Here is a 15823-nt window from a genome sequence, read left to right as displayed (position 1 = left end):
TTGGATCCAGATGTCACTCAATATGAAATAAAATATGAAAAGCAGGAAATAAAAATAGGATAAAGAGCAAGGTGAAGAAGAATTAACACACAATCTCTTTCACTTTTCTCTCACAAAAGAAAACTAAATATTGGTTATATTTTGCTTACTATTTGAAAGTGTCCAGTTGAAGACATAAGACATTAATTTTTTGAACTCCTGTGTTTCATTACAGCAATCACCCCAACCATCTATCTATCTATTCAAAGTTTCTGGTTAATGGCAAAAGTTGCTTCTGTGCTTTCTTTAGAAAAATAAGACTAACACTGGGAGATGGTTTTCTTTTTAATAATTAAATGAAAAGAAATACAGTCACTATAGTATTGTATCATTTCTTATATCATAAGAATTCACACAACGTACTCAACAGAATCCTTACAGAAGTAAACACATTTTTCAGGTTTGAAATGAACATGGAAAAAGGAGTAACCTATGATTAAGTGTTATGAAAAAACCAAAGAAGTTAATTATTGTTGGGAGATTAAAAGTTTACACAGCTTAACATTCAAAATTGCCTGCCACCAAGGTAGACATCTTACATCAAAATCAGGATCTCTGCAAACGCTTTGTCATGTGAATTTATTTTATACATTTCTCCCCTTCTGACTGATCATTGCTTTTCCTCTCCCAACTACCTGCCAGAGCCCCGAGCGCACCAGAGGGCTCTGCAAGCTCAGCGTGTGTTGGGGCCTGCACCTCGGGGCCCGTGCCCCATGCTCCGGTGCTGCAGCGGGACCCGTGCTGCAGCTGCTGGGCAGGCACCAGTGAGAGGGAGCCGGGAGAAGCCTTAGCAGGGGATTCCCTCCGTGCTCAGAAGCCGCCTCAGAGCCCCAGCCCTCAGCTCCAGCTCTGTTTTGGCTATGGGCTCCCCCGACCCGATCGGCACCCACACACACACACACACACACACTTGGCCTGCTCTAGCACCCGCCATGTCCTCACCTGGCCCCCCAGGGGCCTTCCCGGTAGAAGTTACTTACTCAGTGGTCATCATCTCCAGACTCTCAGGGACAGCCCTCACGGAGCCAGCCCTGCAGTGCCCCCGTGCTCCAGATCTCCGTGCTCTCTCCACTGCTCTGGAGCCGCTCTTTGGGAGCCGCAGCCTGTGTGGCTGCCTACCTGGGCTGGCTCTGGCCCACAGAGAGGGGATGGCCAGAGCTGGCTTGCGCAGGAATGTAGGGCGGCTGTCAGACATGGCTGTCACCCTGGAGGGATGCCTGCCAGAGCGTCAAGAGAGTGTACCCAAGCCCATGAATGAGCTCTATACCACCTTCCCCACCACTCATAATGGGGGCCCCACTTAGGTAGGGGCTCCTCTCCCTCCCCACTTGGAGATCAAGAGCACAAACACAGGGAGTGAGTATGTTTTTATTCTGGTATAAATGGCCATCACACAGCCACCTGCCCCAACAAACCCGGCCGTGACCACTGGAAAGGGGTGCAGGCGGAGGTCTGGGCACTAGAGCCCTGCCTCGTAGTACACCTTGCTTCATCATCCCAGGTGAGCACACCATGTAAACCATTGCTCTGCTGATTGCAGGGGTAGCCCATAGTTTTGTGGCTTTTTGGTTTGCCCGGAGAGCCAGGATTTCCACCCAGCCCCAGCCCATACCCCAACCACTGTCACTGCCATAGATGGGAGAAGAACCGTGGAGGGCCCATCACATGTGAGACCATTCCCCTTAGGGTAACTATGGCACCCAGACACTCTGAGATTATTTGCCCTTCCCCATCCTGCTCCATCCTACTTTCCAGTCGTCCTCACCCTGCTCTGGCTGTGGATGCACAAGGCTATCACTGACTTCCTGCAGGAAGGGGATGCCCAGAGCCTGAGGGCAAAAGCCAGGGTCTCTCAGGGGTGCTTTTGCCCACCACAGCACCCTGCACCAGCTGAGCAGTTGTCTGGGCACACAACTGCCATGGTTACTGTCACTAGACCTGTTATGTGGGACTGTGCTCTTTCAGTGAGGCCACTGCCCTGCCTGCCCTGTTGTCAGCCTTAATCCCCCGCTTGCCTCCTCTTGCAGAGCAGAACCATCTTTCTTCTCTGAGATACTAATACACCAGTATTTACCTACAGAAATAACGTTTTGGGATACTTAGAACAGTCTTTCTTGTCAGAAGACAGCCAAAGAAGAACAAATGCAATCCCAAATGGGTATCATTAGTATGTGGTAAAACATTAGATAAATGTAGCAAAAATTTCCACAAATATGCTACTTCAATATATTTCCATAGAATATACCAGGATGGAAAACACACTAGTACAATTACTGCTGTCACAATTAAAAAAAAAATAAAAAAAAAAAAAAACAAAACAAAACATATATTCCTTTATCTTCTTTTCAGTATGGAATTAATTAGACCACAGATATCTAATTCAGAATTAAAAAAAGTTGTTAATATCTTCAAAGTAGGATAAGACATATACATATATATTTTCTATTTTAAAGCCTAATTATATAGGCATTGTCATAGATACATGACAAGGTATGTATCAAGGTATGTATCAAAAAGAAGGTCAATATACTTTATAGTATGCTCTACTAGATGACAAAACAGTAGACTAATTACAATTATCTAAAACAAACCAGACTTTTTAAAGTATCTTCAACTGGAGCTTTGTTACCCTGTAGCCCTGTAATACATAGTATTGCCATTGGTAATAACAGCCCACAGGCTTTCTACTGACTTTGCAAGGTCTCAGATCTTGTCAGGCTTGCTCTGTCTGAAATTTTCTTCACCTGCCTGCAGCTTTGTTTTGCTTTGTTTAGCCTTAACTATCCACTTTCTAATTGACCAGGTATCTATGGCTAATTTGTTAACTTTTGTTTATGTTTGTATGGTGTGATCATAGCTTTATATAGATGGAACTAACAAGCAGTTTTTCTAGAATGAGGTATTTATGACTCTAACATAAAGTTGCAGTAAAGAGAAATATAGCCCTGCTATGAGAGCAGAGAGCTCATACCAGGAGTGTCCTCATACCAGGAGATACAGGATGCAGCGCAAGGGAGTACTGGTATGGGATGAGAAGAGATGGGCCACAGGCTGGACACTGGAGACCTCACAGCTATAAACAAGTCTCCAGTGGTCAGGTAAATTCGTTCAGACTGGAGGCTGACAATACTGGCTTTAGGGGTACCAAAGAGAACACAGAAATAGTATCTAACATCCATAAAAAGCACCATATATACTAAATTCAGATCTGATTCAACACAAGATTCCTCCCTGCAAATGACTCCGTATGCTGATGGCTCACTGTAACATCCCATGACCAACACCAGAATGAAGCCACCTACAGTTAGGCCCAAGAGGGGCAGTGGAAGGGTAAGCATAACACCAGGAAAAGGGGTAGAAATCAAGAAGCATGTGTATTACAGTTTTTACTGAATTGTTGGTGGCACGTTTTCTGCCCACAAATATCATTTTTTTCTTCCTCTGTAATAATTAGATCTAGACTAATAATGAGTCTTGTGATAGACTGTTAAGATTTTGACTATATTTATAATATATTATTTGCTTTATGTGAAAGGTGTTTTATCTCTTTGGCCATAAATAAGATTTTGGGCATTACTAATTGGTGGAGAATGGGGACAGCCCTTCTCTATCTACCCTTACACTATTCTGGGGGCACACCCTAAGTATAAACTTTTGTGGGTGAAAGCCTATGGAAAACACAGAAGATCAGGAATGCAATTAATGTGTGTTCTTATGGTCCCAAGAAGTATCTTACTTAGAGTAAACAACCGATTTATATGGAATCTAAGCAGACCTTTCTAAGCACTTGCTGAAAATCTAAGAAAAAAGTAAATGAAAAGCTTTGAGACAGAGTAACGCAGAGGTATTGTGTTCTCTGCCTTTGTCCTGGGAGAAGCAGCATTTCACATTTAGAGATGGGAGGAAATCCATGCCAGAGTTGAATTTATAGAAAGGCCAATATGTCTTGGAGGAGCTAAAAACCCCTTTATCTTTTTAGAAGAGGAGATAAAACCCCAACTAGCTCTATCTCTGTGGCCAAATTCATACAGGGCCTCTGGAAGACTCTCCCTGCTTCCTCCTCCTCCCTCTCTCTGTCCCTCCCTCCCCACCCCCGGCTGTTTGCATCCTAATTTGGGGGCAGATTTTTTTAGAAAGAACAGAAAACTAGACACACTTACAAGACAGCATAGAAAGTAAAATCAAAGCAAAACAAACCGCTGCAATTAAGAGTACAACTGTATCATACTAATCCCAGAATAAACAGCTCCCCCTAACACACACACCCCTTTTCAGCAGAAATTACAGAGTTGAGAAAGTTCATTTTCCAGCGGGGACCAAACCTTTGGGATCTGGAGTCTTGCAAAAGTATCAAGCAAGCTAAGTAAGAGCTTGCAAAATTTAAGAAAACAATGAAGTTTCAATTTTTCCTCCTAAAACACCATAAACTGTGCAGGAGTGTGGGCAGGGTGGTTAGTAGAAAATAGACTAAGAGGAGAATCAGAATCCACAGGCAGAAAATGAAAAACTAGAAACTGAAACAAAGCAAATCAAACTAGACTAGGAGAGGGAAGAATTCCAGAAGGATTCACAGCTCTACAAGTTAGAAGGGTTATACAACATCAAGAAGCATGTGAATTAAATGGGGCATATATCACTGAAAATCAAGAATTAAAAGACAAATCTAACTGCTAATACTGGAGTTGCTGAGGAGACCTGAGCAGCAGTCCAGGCAACGGTGTGGGACCCCCAGGTCCTGTAGGAGCAGGGTGCAGACCTGAGCCCACAAAGTGAGGCTGACAAAGCTGGAGATGGTGGAGCTGTAGGTGAAGCCCAGCCCTGCTGCACCCCACACTGAGACCCCTCCCTTACGAGAGGCTGGCTCAGTGAGGGACTTGCCCAGGAGAATGTGAAGCTACAAGCCCCTGGGCTCCAGGGGCTGAGCAACGGGACACATTTAAAACAAATTCTGTAGCACCAATTACTACTTGGGTCTCTGTAAAAACGAAAAGGGAAAGCCACAGGCTTTGTACTGAGTTTGCAAGGCCTCAGCACTTGTCAAGCTTGCTTTGTCTGAAATTTTCTTAACCTGCTTGCAGATTTGTTTTACTTAGTTTAGCTGTAACCATCATCTTTCTAATTGACCAAGTAGCTATGGTTAATTTGTTTTACTTTAGTTTATCTTCGTGTGGAATGACTATGGTTTTATATAGATGACAGTAACAAGCAGTTATTCTAGAATGAGGTATTTTTGATTAATATAATGATGCAGTATAGAGAAATATAGCCCTGGTATAAGAGCAGAGAGCTTGATAGGTGGAGACAGGATGCAGCACAGAGGAATACAGGCATGGGATGAGAAGAGATGGGACACAGGCTGGACACTGGAGACCTCACGGCTATAAGCAACTCTCCAGATGTCATTTAAAGAAATGCAGACTGGAGCTAGACAAAACTGGTTTGGTATTAGCAGGAACAAAGAGAACTCAGATATCTAACAGCATCTAACATCCACAAAAGGCACCATATATATTAAATTCAGATGTAACATGGAGCTGCAGACCAATGAAGAAAGCAAAGTTTAAAAAGCATGTTAGAAAACACATAAGAATGGACCCAAATGAATCTAAGGCATGTAAGAGAGTAGGAGCAAGGAGCAAGGAAGAGGTAGAAGAAAGTATCAGCTTTAGATTCCTCCCCATGAGGACCCCAGATGCTGATGACTTGCTGTAACAGACTACCAACAACACCAGAATGAAGCTATCGATCTTACGACCCAGAAGGATCATGGAAGGGTGAGCACACAATCAGGAAAAGAGGTACAAACTAGGAAGTATAGGTATAACAATTCTTAATGAACTACTATTATTCTTATTGTCGTGGTTTAACCCCAACTGGCAACTAAGCACCACACAGCTGCTCACTCACTCCCCCCCTGGTGGGATGGGGGAGAGAACTGGAAGAATAAAAGTGAGAAAACTCATGGGTTGAGACAAAGACAGTTTAATAAGTAAAGCAAAAGCCGCGCACGCAAGCAAAGCAAAGCAAGGAATTCATTCACTACTTCCCATGGGCAGGCAGGTGTTCAGCCATCTCCAGGAAAGCAGGGCTCCATCACACGTAATGGTTACCTGGGAAGACAAACGTCATCACTCCGAACGTCCCCCCTTCCTTCTTCTTCCCCAGTTTATATGCTGAGCATGACGTCATATGGTATGGAATAGCCCTTTGGTCTGTTTGGATAAACTATTCTGGCTGTGGCCCCTCCCAGCTTCTTCTGCACCTGGCAGAGCACGGGAAGCTGAAAAGTCCTTGACTAGTGCAGCAACAACTAAAACATCTCTGTATTATCAACACTGTTCTCAGCACAAATCCAAAACGTAGCCCCATACTAGCTACTATAAAGAAAATTAACTCTATCCCAGCCAAAAGCAGTACATTATTAAATATTTTTCTGCATAAAAGTATTTTTTTTTTTTCAAAAATAATTAGATCTGGACTTAATAACAAGTCTTAGACTAGAATGTTAAGATTTCTATTATACTAACAATAAATTATTGGGTTTTTACAGTGTGTTGCCTGTTTGTCCACATGAAAAGATTTTGAGCATTAACAGCTTTTAATCTGACTAAATTAGAAAGCTTCTTTAACTTTTTGAACTGGTTCAAGGTGCACCTCTCAAATCAAAGCCTAACACCATGAGGATAAATCCAACATATTTTCAGTGTCAAACTGCTGATACTTTGTTGTAAAATAATCTGTATAATTCCTCTATCCTAACGGTCTGTTTTAAGGGGAAAAATGGAGAAGGACAATTACAATATATAGCTAATGATCAATATGGGACCCCTTCTCCAGTATTATGGACCTCTTGACATAAATTATATGATCTCAGACTTAGATTAGCATTTAACAATCCAATCTTTCTGCATCATCCAGGGACTGGCATCTTATGAATCTAAGGTTTGGGGTTTTTTTGTTAAATTACTTCACATTAGTTATGGTTCTGAAGAAAACTGATGGAGAAACGTCTCTGCAAATGTGCAGTAAGTCTTAAATACAGCTTGTATTAGCTGCCCCATTCATTTCACAGATTCATATACTCAGATGCTTAGTAACAAATACTGAAATGTGTATTAACTATGGGTACAAAGGGAGAGGAAGCAGAATTTATTTCCAGCAATGCTTTTTATATTGAAGCCACAAGTATGTAGCGTCCAGGAAGCTATTCCCAATCCAGAAGGAACTACATCTGAGGACCTGCAAGCATCCTCAGTTGCTACTAAAAGGAATTAATCTAAAGAAAATAAATGCACTTCAGTAAATGTTTGTAATTATACTATTTTGAACATGTAAACAGCTTACTAAGGAGGACGCCTTTTTGAGGCATTAATGCTGTGAGCTAGGTCTGAGAGTGAGTCACTAACTTTGCTTTTCTAACCTGAATTTTATATTTACTGCATTCACTACTATTTTTTTTTTACTATTGCTTGAAATGAATAAATAAATAGAGGAGAAAATAAGTCATTGTTATTAGTGAATCCCCCCCTACACAAAGCCCAGGATTTTCTAGACTTGGAGGCTATGTTTTTATCACAGAACTCCACCTACTATGAAGAAGTAAGAAGTAATCCTCGTAAGCCATTTTTCATAAATGTTTTTACTTAATAAAACTTCCCCAGTATTTATGTATGTGGGGAAAAAAAATATTTCAGAGTTTGAAATTATAAAAGTATTCAAAGGTTTGTCGTATATCAGATACATGGTGAGAAGAGGGATTTGAGAATTCGGAAAAATCACACGAGTCACACTCAGGTGCATATGGGGAAAAAAAAGACTTAGAAGGTGTAATATTCAATACAAATAGCAGAAACAAAAACTGAATTATGGTTCCTGAAAATCTTTTATAGATATGCCAACCCAGTAAGGTATTATGACCTTAATATAGTAAAAATATTAAATGAATAAAAACTGTGCTGTCAAAAGAAGAACAATTGTACTGACAAGTATTAAATCAACTGCCTTAGCTGACTCTTTACACCTTCAAATTAACATATTCTTTTAGTTCTGCAATGATTTAATGATTACAGTGTAACAAAGGAAAAATCAACTTATCCATGTCTGGTACTTCAGCTTTCCTTTTGTGTGTACGTGTGTGTGCATATATGTGCGAACAAAATAATTAGTAATTTGTAATTCACCATCTAATGATCCTTATGTTCTGGAATTTGAAGTATGGAAAAAATGCACTCAATTTCTAGCCAGATATTTTTCTTTAATATATACGCCATAATATATATTTTCTAAATTGGGTATTGTGATTTTTTTTAAAAAAATATTAATTGATCTATCTGAGGAATAAAAAAAGGATATTCATAAATTATCATAGTGTGGGCCTTTGAGTTTAATTTAACTTAGGATAATTGCTGTAATTATTTCAGTAAGATAGAAAGAAAAGCTTCCAAGAGTCAAAGAATGTTTCGCAACACGGTATATCCCAGATCAGAATATTTGACTAGGGTGGCAAGGGCCAGACTTCAGGAACCTTCCTTTCCTTAAAATGATTAGAAATGTTACTGTTTTAAAAGTTGCATATGGAAGCCCTATCTATAAGTCAAACTCTCACAAAGTCCAAAAGAATCTTTACACTAAAGTTGTTACAATTAAAGCATAAGACAATAGACAACAGACACTAACAAATTGAAATGTACAATGAAACAGCCAGTATTATTAATCACAAAAGACTGATTCACAACCTTTTAAAAAATATTAAGGTTGGATAGTGCACAAAAGGAATATAATAGGTTTATTCTGCATGTTTGACAACTACAACACAAAAACGAGCAGGCATTTTAGTAATTTTTTAAAAATGAAAATTACTTTTCCTGGTGTAAAAAAATTAGCTGGTTGGCAGCTAATTCCCTCTCTCTTTTTTCTTTTCTTTTGCAGATAGGCTTACCAGCTAGTTTAATTTAAAGCAAATCCACAGACACCCTAGCTATCAGCATCCATGTTTAGTATAATATCTTAGAACAAACTGTAAGTAAAGTTGGAGATTGTACAGTGACGCCCTTACTAGTGTGTGATCCACTGAAATTCTATTTTGCTTTCCAAGTACAGTATTAATTATGCATAGGCTTTATGCTGGTTTGCAGTCTAAGCAAAGTCTGAAATATTCACATATGCCAATTTGAGATTGGGTCACAGTGATAGTTACTTGGGTCAAGTGTGCAGTTACTTCCCAGGGCTTTGGTGCTGGTTTTTTCTTGGTTGGTTGGTTGGCTGGGGTTTTTTTGAGGAATTTCTAGGCATGACAACCTCTGGACAACCTCCACAAAAAAGGCAAAACTGTGCTCTCTTTTCTCATTGCCTTTGAAGAACAACAGAGCAACTCTGCCCCTTTCTTACGATTTCTTGTAAAGTGCATTGCACATTGAGAACACTAGAGAATAAATACATTGACCTCAGTGATAACACAAAAAAGCAGTTGCTCATTTGTACTAGGGTGAGAGAGCCCTGAAGCTTTCCTTCTTTTTAGATAAGCAGTTGCTTGTCTCTTAATTACTGGTCAATTACATCTTTTAGAAAGATGCAATTGGTAGGATTGTTGGGGTTTTTTTGGTGGTGTGTTTTTTTCAAAATCATATCTTTGGAGAAACAGATGCCACTTGGAAGCATTCTACTGCAAAACTTAGACATCAGTATTGATGTATCACTTCTGACCTCTAATATAGTTGATGACCCAAATTTTTAAAATGTTTGTGACAAAATGCTAAGCTTTGTAACATGCAAAGGAAGTGGTGGAGCAAATAAAATTAAGAGGTGATTTGATATATATTTGTGCACACTAAAAATAATAATTTTAAATAATCTACATCTGAATGTTATATAACTGCATTCTTTCCTCAATTCTGTTTGCATAATTAGTGCAAAATATTTAGACAAACAAATTTGTGTGCCATTTTGGGTTATCACTTTTTGTCTAAATAATTTTCTTGCAGCATTTGTAGTATTTTTTGGTTATGAAAAGTAATAGGTGCCTTGACAAATCAGAACATTGTTCTCACTAGTGTCACTCTTTATGGCAAGAGCTACATTACATAGTAAATACGACTATGGCCATATCTATACCAGTGTCAATACCATAGATATTCAAATCTTTGGTATCATCACAGAATAGAAGTAGTTACATTATAGACAACAGACAGCAATGAGAACTTTCAGGTAATCAGTGCCTCTGAAAAGAAGGTCATGTTATGGGTTACTTTCTAGGGGTTATTTATGAAGAAGTTATGACTTGCAACGACTAATATTTTCATTAGACAGAGATGGTTTGTAGACGCCAAACTAGTGTAACATGGAGATCTTTATTTGTCCTTTTTGAGGAGTCCCTAGGAGCAGTTACTTATGCAACGGAAACGTTGCATGTGTTTGTACAGCACCTAGAGACCTTCAGAAGTATTTATTAAGCTAGAAGAATTAACATAGGAATAAATGCAGTTTAAGAAGCCTTACACAAAAAGAAATCACACGAATCAAAAATTTTTATGAGCATGTGGAACAAACTCCAAGTTGGTGACTGTTAGGAAATAATCTAGAGTTGAAGAGCTCAAAATGTGCAGTGAGTAAACAAAACTTACAATAAAGGCTGAAGGGCATTTGTCTCTTCATGTAATCACACTCATGTTATACTTGATAAAAACAATAAATCATGTACATCTGGCAAAGTATTGGACATTATTTCATCTTTATAATACAATGAGTTGCTCTAGAAAACTGAGGTAAACAAAGTTTTCTTGAATAGTTTTCAGTTAAGGGAATGCAGGGGCAACACTGCATGAACAATGATCAAGAGGTTTATTCCAAACAGAAAGAACTTAAGTGCATCTGTATTTCTGTGACGGCCTTAGAGAATTCTGCAAGACCCTTAATTGTTATTTGTCTCTATTGAATTTGGCTCTTTGAAAAACTAGTAAAAAAACGACAAAACCAAACTTGAATTAAAATATAAGAAAGGTTGTTCAAAGCCAGTGAAGCATTTGGTTTCCTTATTTCCGCTGACATTAACAGATGCTATAAGGAGAACTCTTCCATAAGGTTTAGAAATCTATAAGTCGCTGGTATGTACGGCACTTTACAAATTTAATGTTTTTTCTTGTGGTATGACTAAGAGGCCTCCTGTGCTACCAAGTAACCTGCCACACAAAGGCAGTAGGCAAAACCCAATGATTCTAGAAAGAAGTTAGAGCATGAGAGGCCAAATGCCTGGGGGAGGGGGGAGTGTGGAGGAGAGGGACATTACTTCAGTAGAAATACATAATACTAAGTTTTGCAACATGCAAAGGAAGTGCTGGAGTAAAATAAAATTAAGAGGTGATTACTTCAGTAGAAATACCTTAAACCAAGCCTTAAAAAGAAGTTAAAAGTTGCACCTAGCAAATGTAATAAGGAGTCATTTCCAGCAAGATTAAAGTAGCATGGTTTAAGGTTACAGTGGTATGAATATGGAGGTGGCTTGTGTAGTCTGGCCTTCCCACTCAGCATCATTATTTGAGTGTGTCAGGCTATCTCATCTACATGAGATATTAAAGTATATGGGATCCTTTGTTATTCTTTTGACAAAGAATTATGCAGTTTTAGTAAGTACCTTCCTGAGACTACCATCTTAGTCATGACTTAGCAGTGGTTTCTAGAAAATCATTAAATCAGACATTGACACACGTTCATGTATCATAACCCCAGTCATCCCAGAGAATTAGCTATGACTATCATACTGTTGAGCGCAGTCAAGCCTACAGGAAGACTGTAGGGAGGTTCACTCTGGAGCTTTGCATATATCACATCCAGCCATTTGTTTCAGTATTCAGATGATGTATCACAGAGGATGTGCTGCTGGTAAATGAAGTCCCAGAAGGCAGAGTATCTTACTAACATCCCAAACTGTCTCAAGAGCTGTTACAGTCTGCTTGCTTTCTCTGTGCCATTTAAGGACTAGTGCGTTCTGAAGACGATTACTACTTCTTCCACTTGTTCAACTCCCCCTCTCTTCTTTCCCAAGATCTCTCTTTTTAAATGTGTTCTCCCCTACTTTGTATTATCAATAAATATACTGTGAATCAAAAAAAAAAATTGTCAGGGTAAGACGACATGAGACTTTTTCACATAACAGGCCATCCTTATTGCAGCCCCTCTGCCTGCTGGCAGTTCCATTTTTCCCTGGGGAATGGTATTTACCTGAACTTTCCTGTCAGTTCTTTTCTTTAGGACAAATAATTCTGCTATCCACTGAGTGAATGCTGTTTGCCAGACAATACTGAGAGCCTTCCTACAGCATTTCTTAGAACATAATTTCCACCTGAAAAGGCATGAATGTTTCAAAAACATGGAACACCACACCTCTGCAATTCACCACAAATTGCAGGCCTCATCAGAGGCATGTAAAGTAATCTGTGGTGAAATTCATGCTCACTGGTCTGGATTCCTGTCCCTCCCTAGAACACCAACCTGCTCTACTCCTAGATCTTCCCTTGAGCGAAGTATTCTTGGATCCCTTCCCGCACCTGAATATTTACCTTGAGTGTCCTTTACATTGCCCCTATCATAAGATCTTATTTCTCCTCTAAGATCCTCCCTCCCAATACTCAGACCTAATTATGTAATCTCTAAAATAAACTGCTGGGTCCCACAAAACTGTCTGTCCACCATTCTTTGCTTCTATTCTTTTTTTCCTAACATCCCCAGTCCTTACCTGTACAAGACATCATTTGAAGATAGAAGACTTCCTAGACCCTACTCAGGACTCAGGGTGAGGGTAAGAGGTAGAGGTAAGATGCCAGCTAGATCATTCCATTTGCATTGGTCAGCAAGAGGCTGGAGAGAGCTGCTAAACAGAAAGTGTGAATTACTAATGGAAAATTAAGACAGTAGTGGCTATCCAAGTCTCTACTAGTGTGACTGTCAGTCACTGTACATAATAGGATGGCTCTTACACTCTTTCAGGCAGTAGATTTCAACCTGCGATACTCTGTCATTTCCCAGTCTGCATGTTCTCTTCCCTCATTTGCATGTGCCACTATTTAGACACTCATTCACAGGAAGGCTGTCAAAATCTCAGTACAACAAAAGAATATAGTGGTAGCTACCAAGAATATGTTCAAAATGCTGAATTTCACAGAAAAAGAAGTATTTTCAAACGCAATTCACAGTTTATCTATGGTGTGAGATGCCTTCCATCTTATAAATTTTCAGAGTGTTGTGCTGAGCAAAAATAGTACAGCTTCCCTGCGAGGTTTGCACAGCTCCCCTGCAACCACACTGGGAGAAAGCATTTGTTTAGTTCCACTGTCAAATCTCTGCAGTTCCCAGAATTCCTAACAGCTGATGCGCCTCGGCTGCATCACAGCAATAGTACTAAACTCAAAGAAAACGTCCATTAGTCACTATTTATGCTGACATTATTAATGGAAAAATGTACATTATGTCATTATACTTCCTTACCTCATATAGTCTCATGCTGATGGATAACCTATAGTTACTAATTTTAAATGTAAGGAATTGGGGTGGTGGGAATGACAGTTAACCCTGAAATCATGTTGCATTTTGGAAACACCTGTGAGCATTGACAAAAAATAAATCATTGTAACGTCATTAATTTTATTTTTTTTTGCCTTATGAGAAATTCTGATAAGATTGTAACTTGTTCATACTGTTCACAACACCCAAAGTCATATGAAGAAAAAGTCTCTCTGACCAGCAGGCATGCATAATACATACTGTGCTGCACTAAGTCACAAAAGTAATGGATAATGACAACCAATAGGGTTTTCAAGCACTTACTGCTTGTGATCTTTAACATAAACTTAAATACAAATGTTTCATCATCTTTTTATAACTCACGATTTTATCATTTGCTTAAAACAAATAGCAATAAAATAACTAAGATATATTTTACCAAGTCGTTATCTATAAAACCTACAAGCTAAACTCCAGATCTGGAAGTAATTCTGCCAGACCAGATCCTTGCACTTGTAAGTGTTTCTGTAACATCAGTAGGACTCCCTGGGGGCCACTTCCATAGAGTGTATTGGAGTGTATCTGTATGTTTTCTGTGTCTGGGCAAACTTTTGGTAGATTGCCTATGCTGCAAAGAGCTGCAAAAAAGCTTTTTGTGCTTTTCATGCACAAGTTTATTGGTAGGAGTTTAAGTAGTTAGATAATACTTACGGGACAGGTAAATACTGCTCCAAAATTTTTCAAATTCCTTTTGGGTTTGGCAGTTGCAGATTGTTATAAAGATCTTTCTGTAGTGTGCCTACATAAGCACTGAGAAGAGTATTAAAACAAGTATGTTATTTTAAAATAATATTTTGATCTTCAATTCTGATGAACTAAGCCTGATTTACCACGATAGTCACCTCTGTTCCGTATTCCTTCTGTAAATAGCATTATTGTAATATAGATGGAGTAAGCTAATTTTAAATTTTCCTAACAATATTTTTTTATATATATATATGCAACAAAAATGTATGTCCCTGAAAAAAAAAGCAAATTAAACAACAGCAAACTAGACCATATGGAGTCATTTTTAAAGGAATGTAATTCCTGGGCAGATGCAGCCCAGGATCCGACTTGCCTTTGTTGCTGTAGCAGCATACTGCTGACTCATGGTTAGCTTGTTGTCCACCAGGACTCCCAGGTCCCTTTCAGCAAGGCTGCTCCTCAGCCACACACATCTAGCCTGTAGTGGGCTTTTCGGTTATTTCATCCCAGGTGCAGGACTTTGCACTTGTCTTTGTTGAACTTCATACTGTTCTTGCTAGCTCACTCTTCCAGCCTGCCCAGGTCCTCTGTAAGATGGCTCGTGCTTCTGATGTATTCACCTCAACACCCAGTCTGGTATCACCAGCAAACTTGGTGAGGGTGCTTTCAATCCCATCATCCAGATCATTTATGAAGACGTTGAACAGCGTGACACGTTGAACAGTGTCAATCCCTGGGGGACCCCACTTGTGACATGTTGCCAACCTGAGTAAAAGCCATTGATTACCATCCTCTAGGTGTGACCTGCTAGCCAATTTCCTATCCACCTCATAGACCACCCATTCAATCTGTATCTTTCTAGTTTGTTCAGGGAAGGCTGTGGGAAACAGTGCTGAACATTTTGCTGAAGTCCAGGTAAACAGGTTAAGTAAGGAGGTATTTTTACACCTATGCAATATTAGTAAAGATAATTTTGGCTATGATTTTGTTGCTTATTTTTCCAACTGAAATGTCAGAAAACTGAGAAGACAGCAGATAAAAGTTTAAAACACATTTTGTGGGTTGGAAAGAAGTATTTTGTATAGGAAAGTATAGCATAGGAAAACTCAGTACATGTGGCTTATTACAAAATAAAAATAAATAAACATTGAGAAGTAATTAGGTTACAGTGTATAACTGCCTTCACAGAGAAAGACATGCTGGACGCTGTAAGCATCTGGAGTCTAGTAGCCAAAGGCAAAAGAAAAAATCATGAAGGGAAATTAAAATCAGAACTGAGGATGAATACATACTGTTCTATTTGTAGTTAAAGTTCTAAATTCAACTAGCTTTTAAAAGACCCTATATTATTTTCAACAGATCACGACTAAAGGACATGGTCAGAAATATATATTCTTTGTGTCTTGATATCCTTAAATGAACTTAAAGTTTTTCTAATTTAGCTCTTTGGTAAATTAAGCTCTAGGTAAATTAAGGTCTGTTCTACATTTAACAAACACTTTTGTAGTTTATCAGTAAAGAAAAACACTTTCTTATCCAACTCAAA

This window comes from Mycteria americana, chromosome 2 (assembly GCF_035582795.1).
Source record: "Mycteria americana isolate JAX WOST 10 ecotype Jacksonville Zoo and Gardens chromosome 2, USCA_MyAme_1.0, whole genome shotgun sequence".
Lineage (NCBI taxonomy): Eukaryota > Metazoa > Chordata > Aves > Ciconiiformes > Ciconiidae > Mycteria > Mycteria americana.
The sequence above is the reverse complement of the archived record's forward strand: the minus strand, read 5'-3'. Positions refer to the sequence as shown.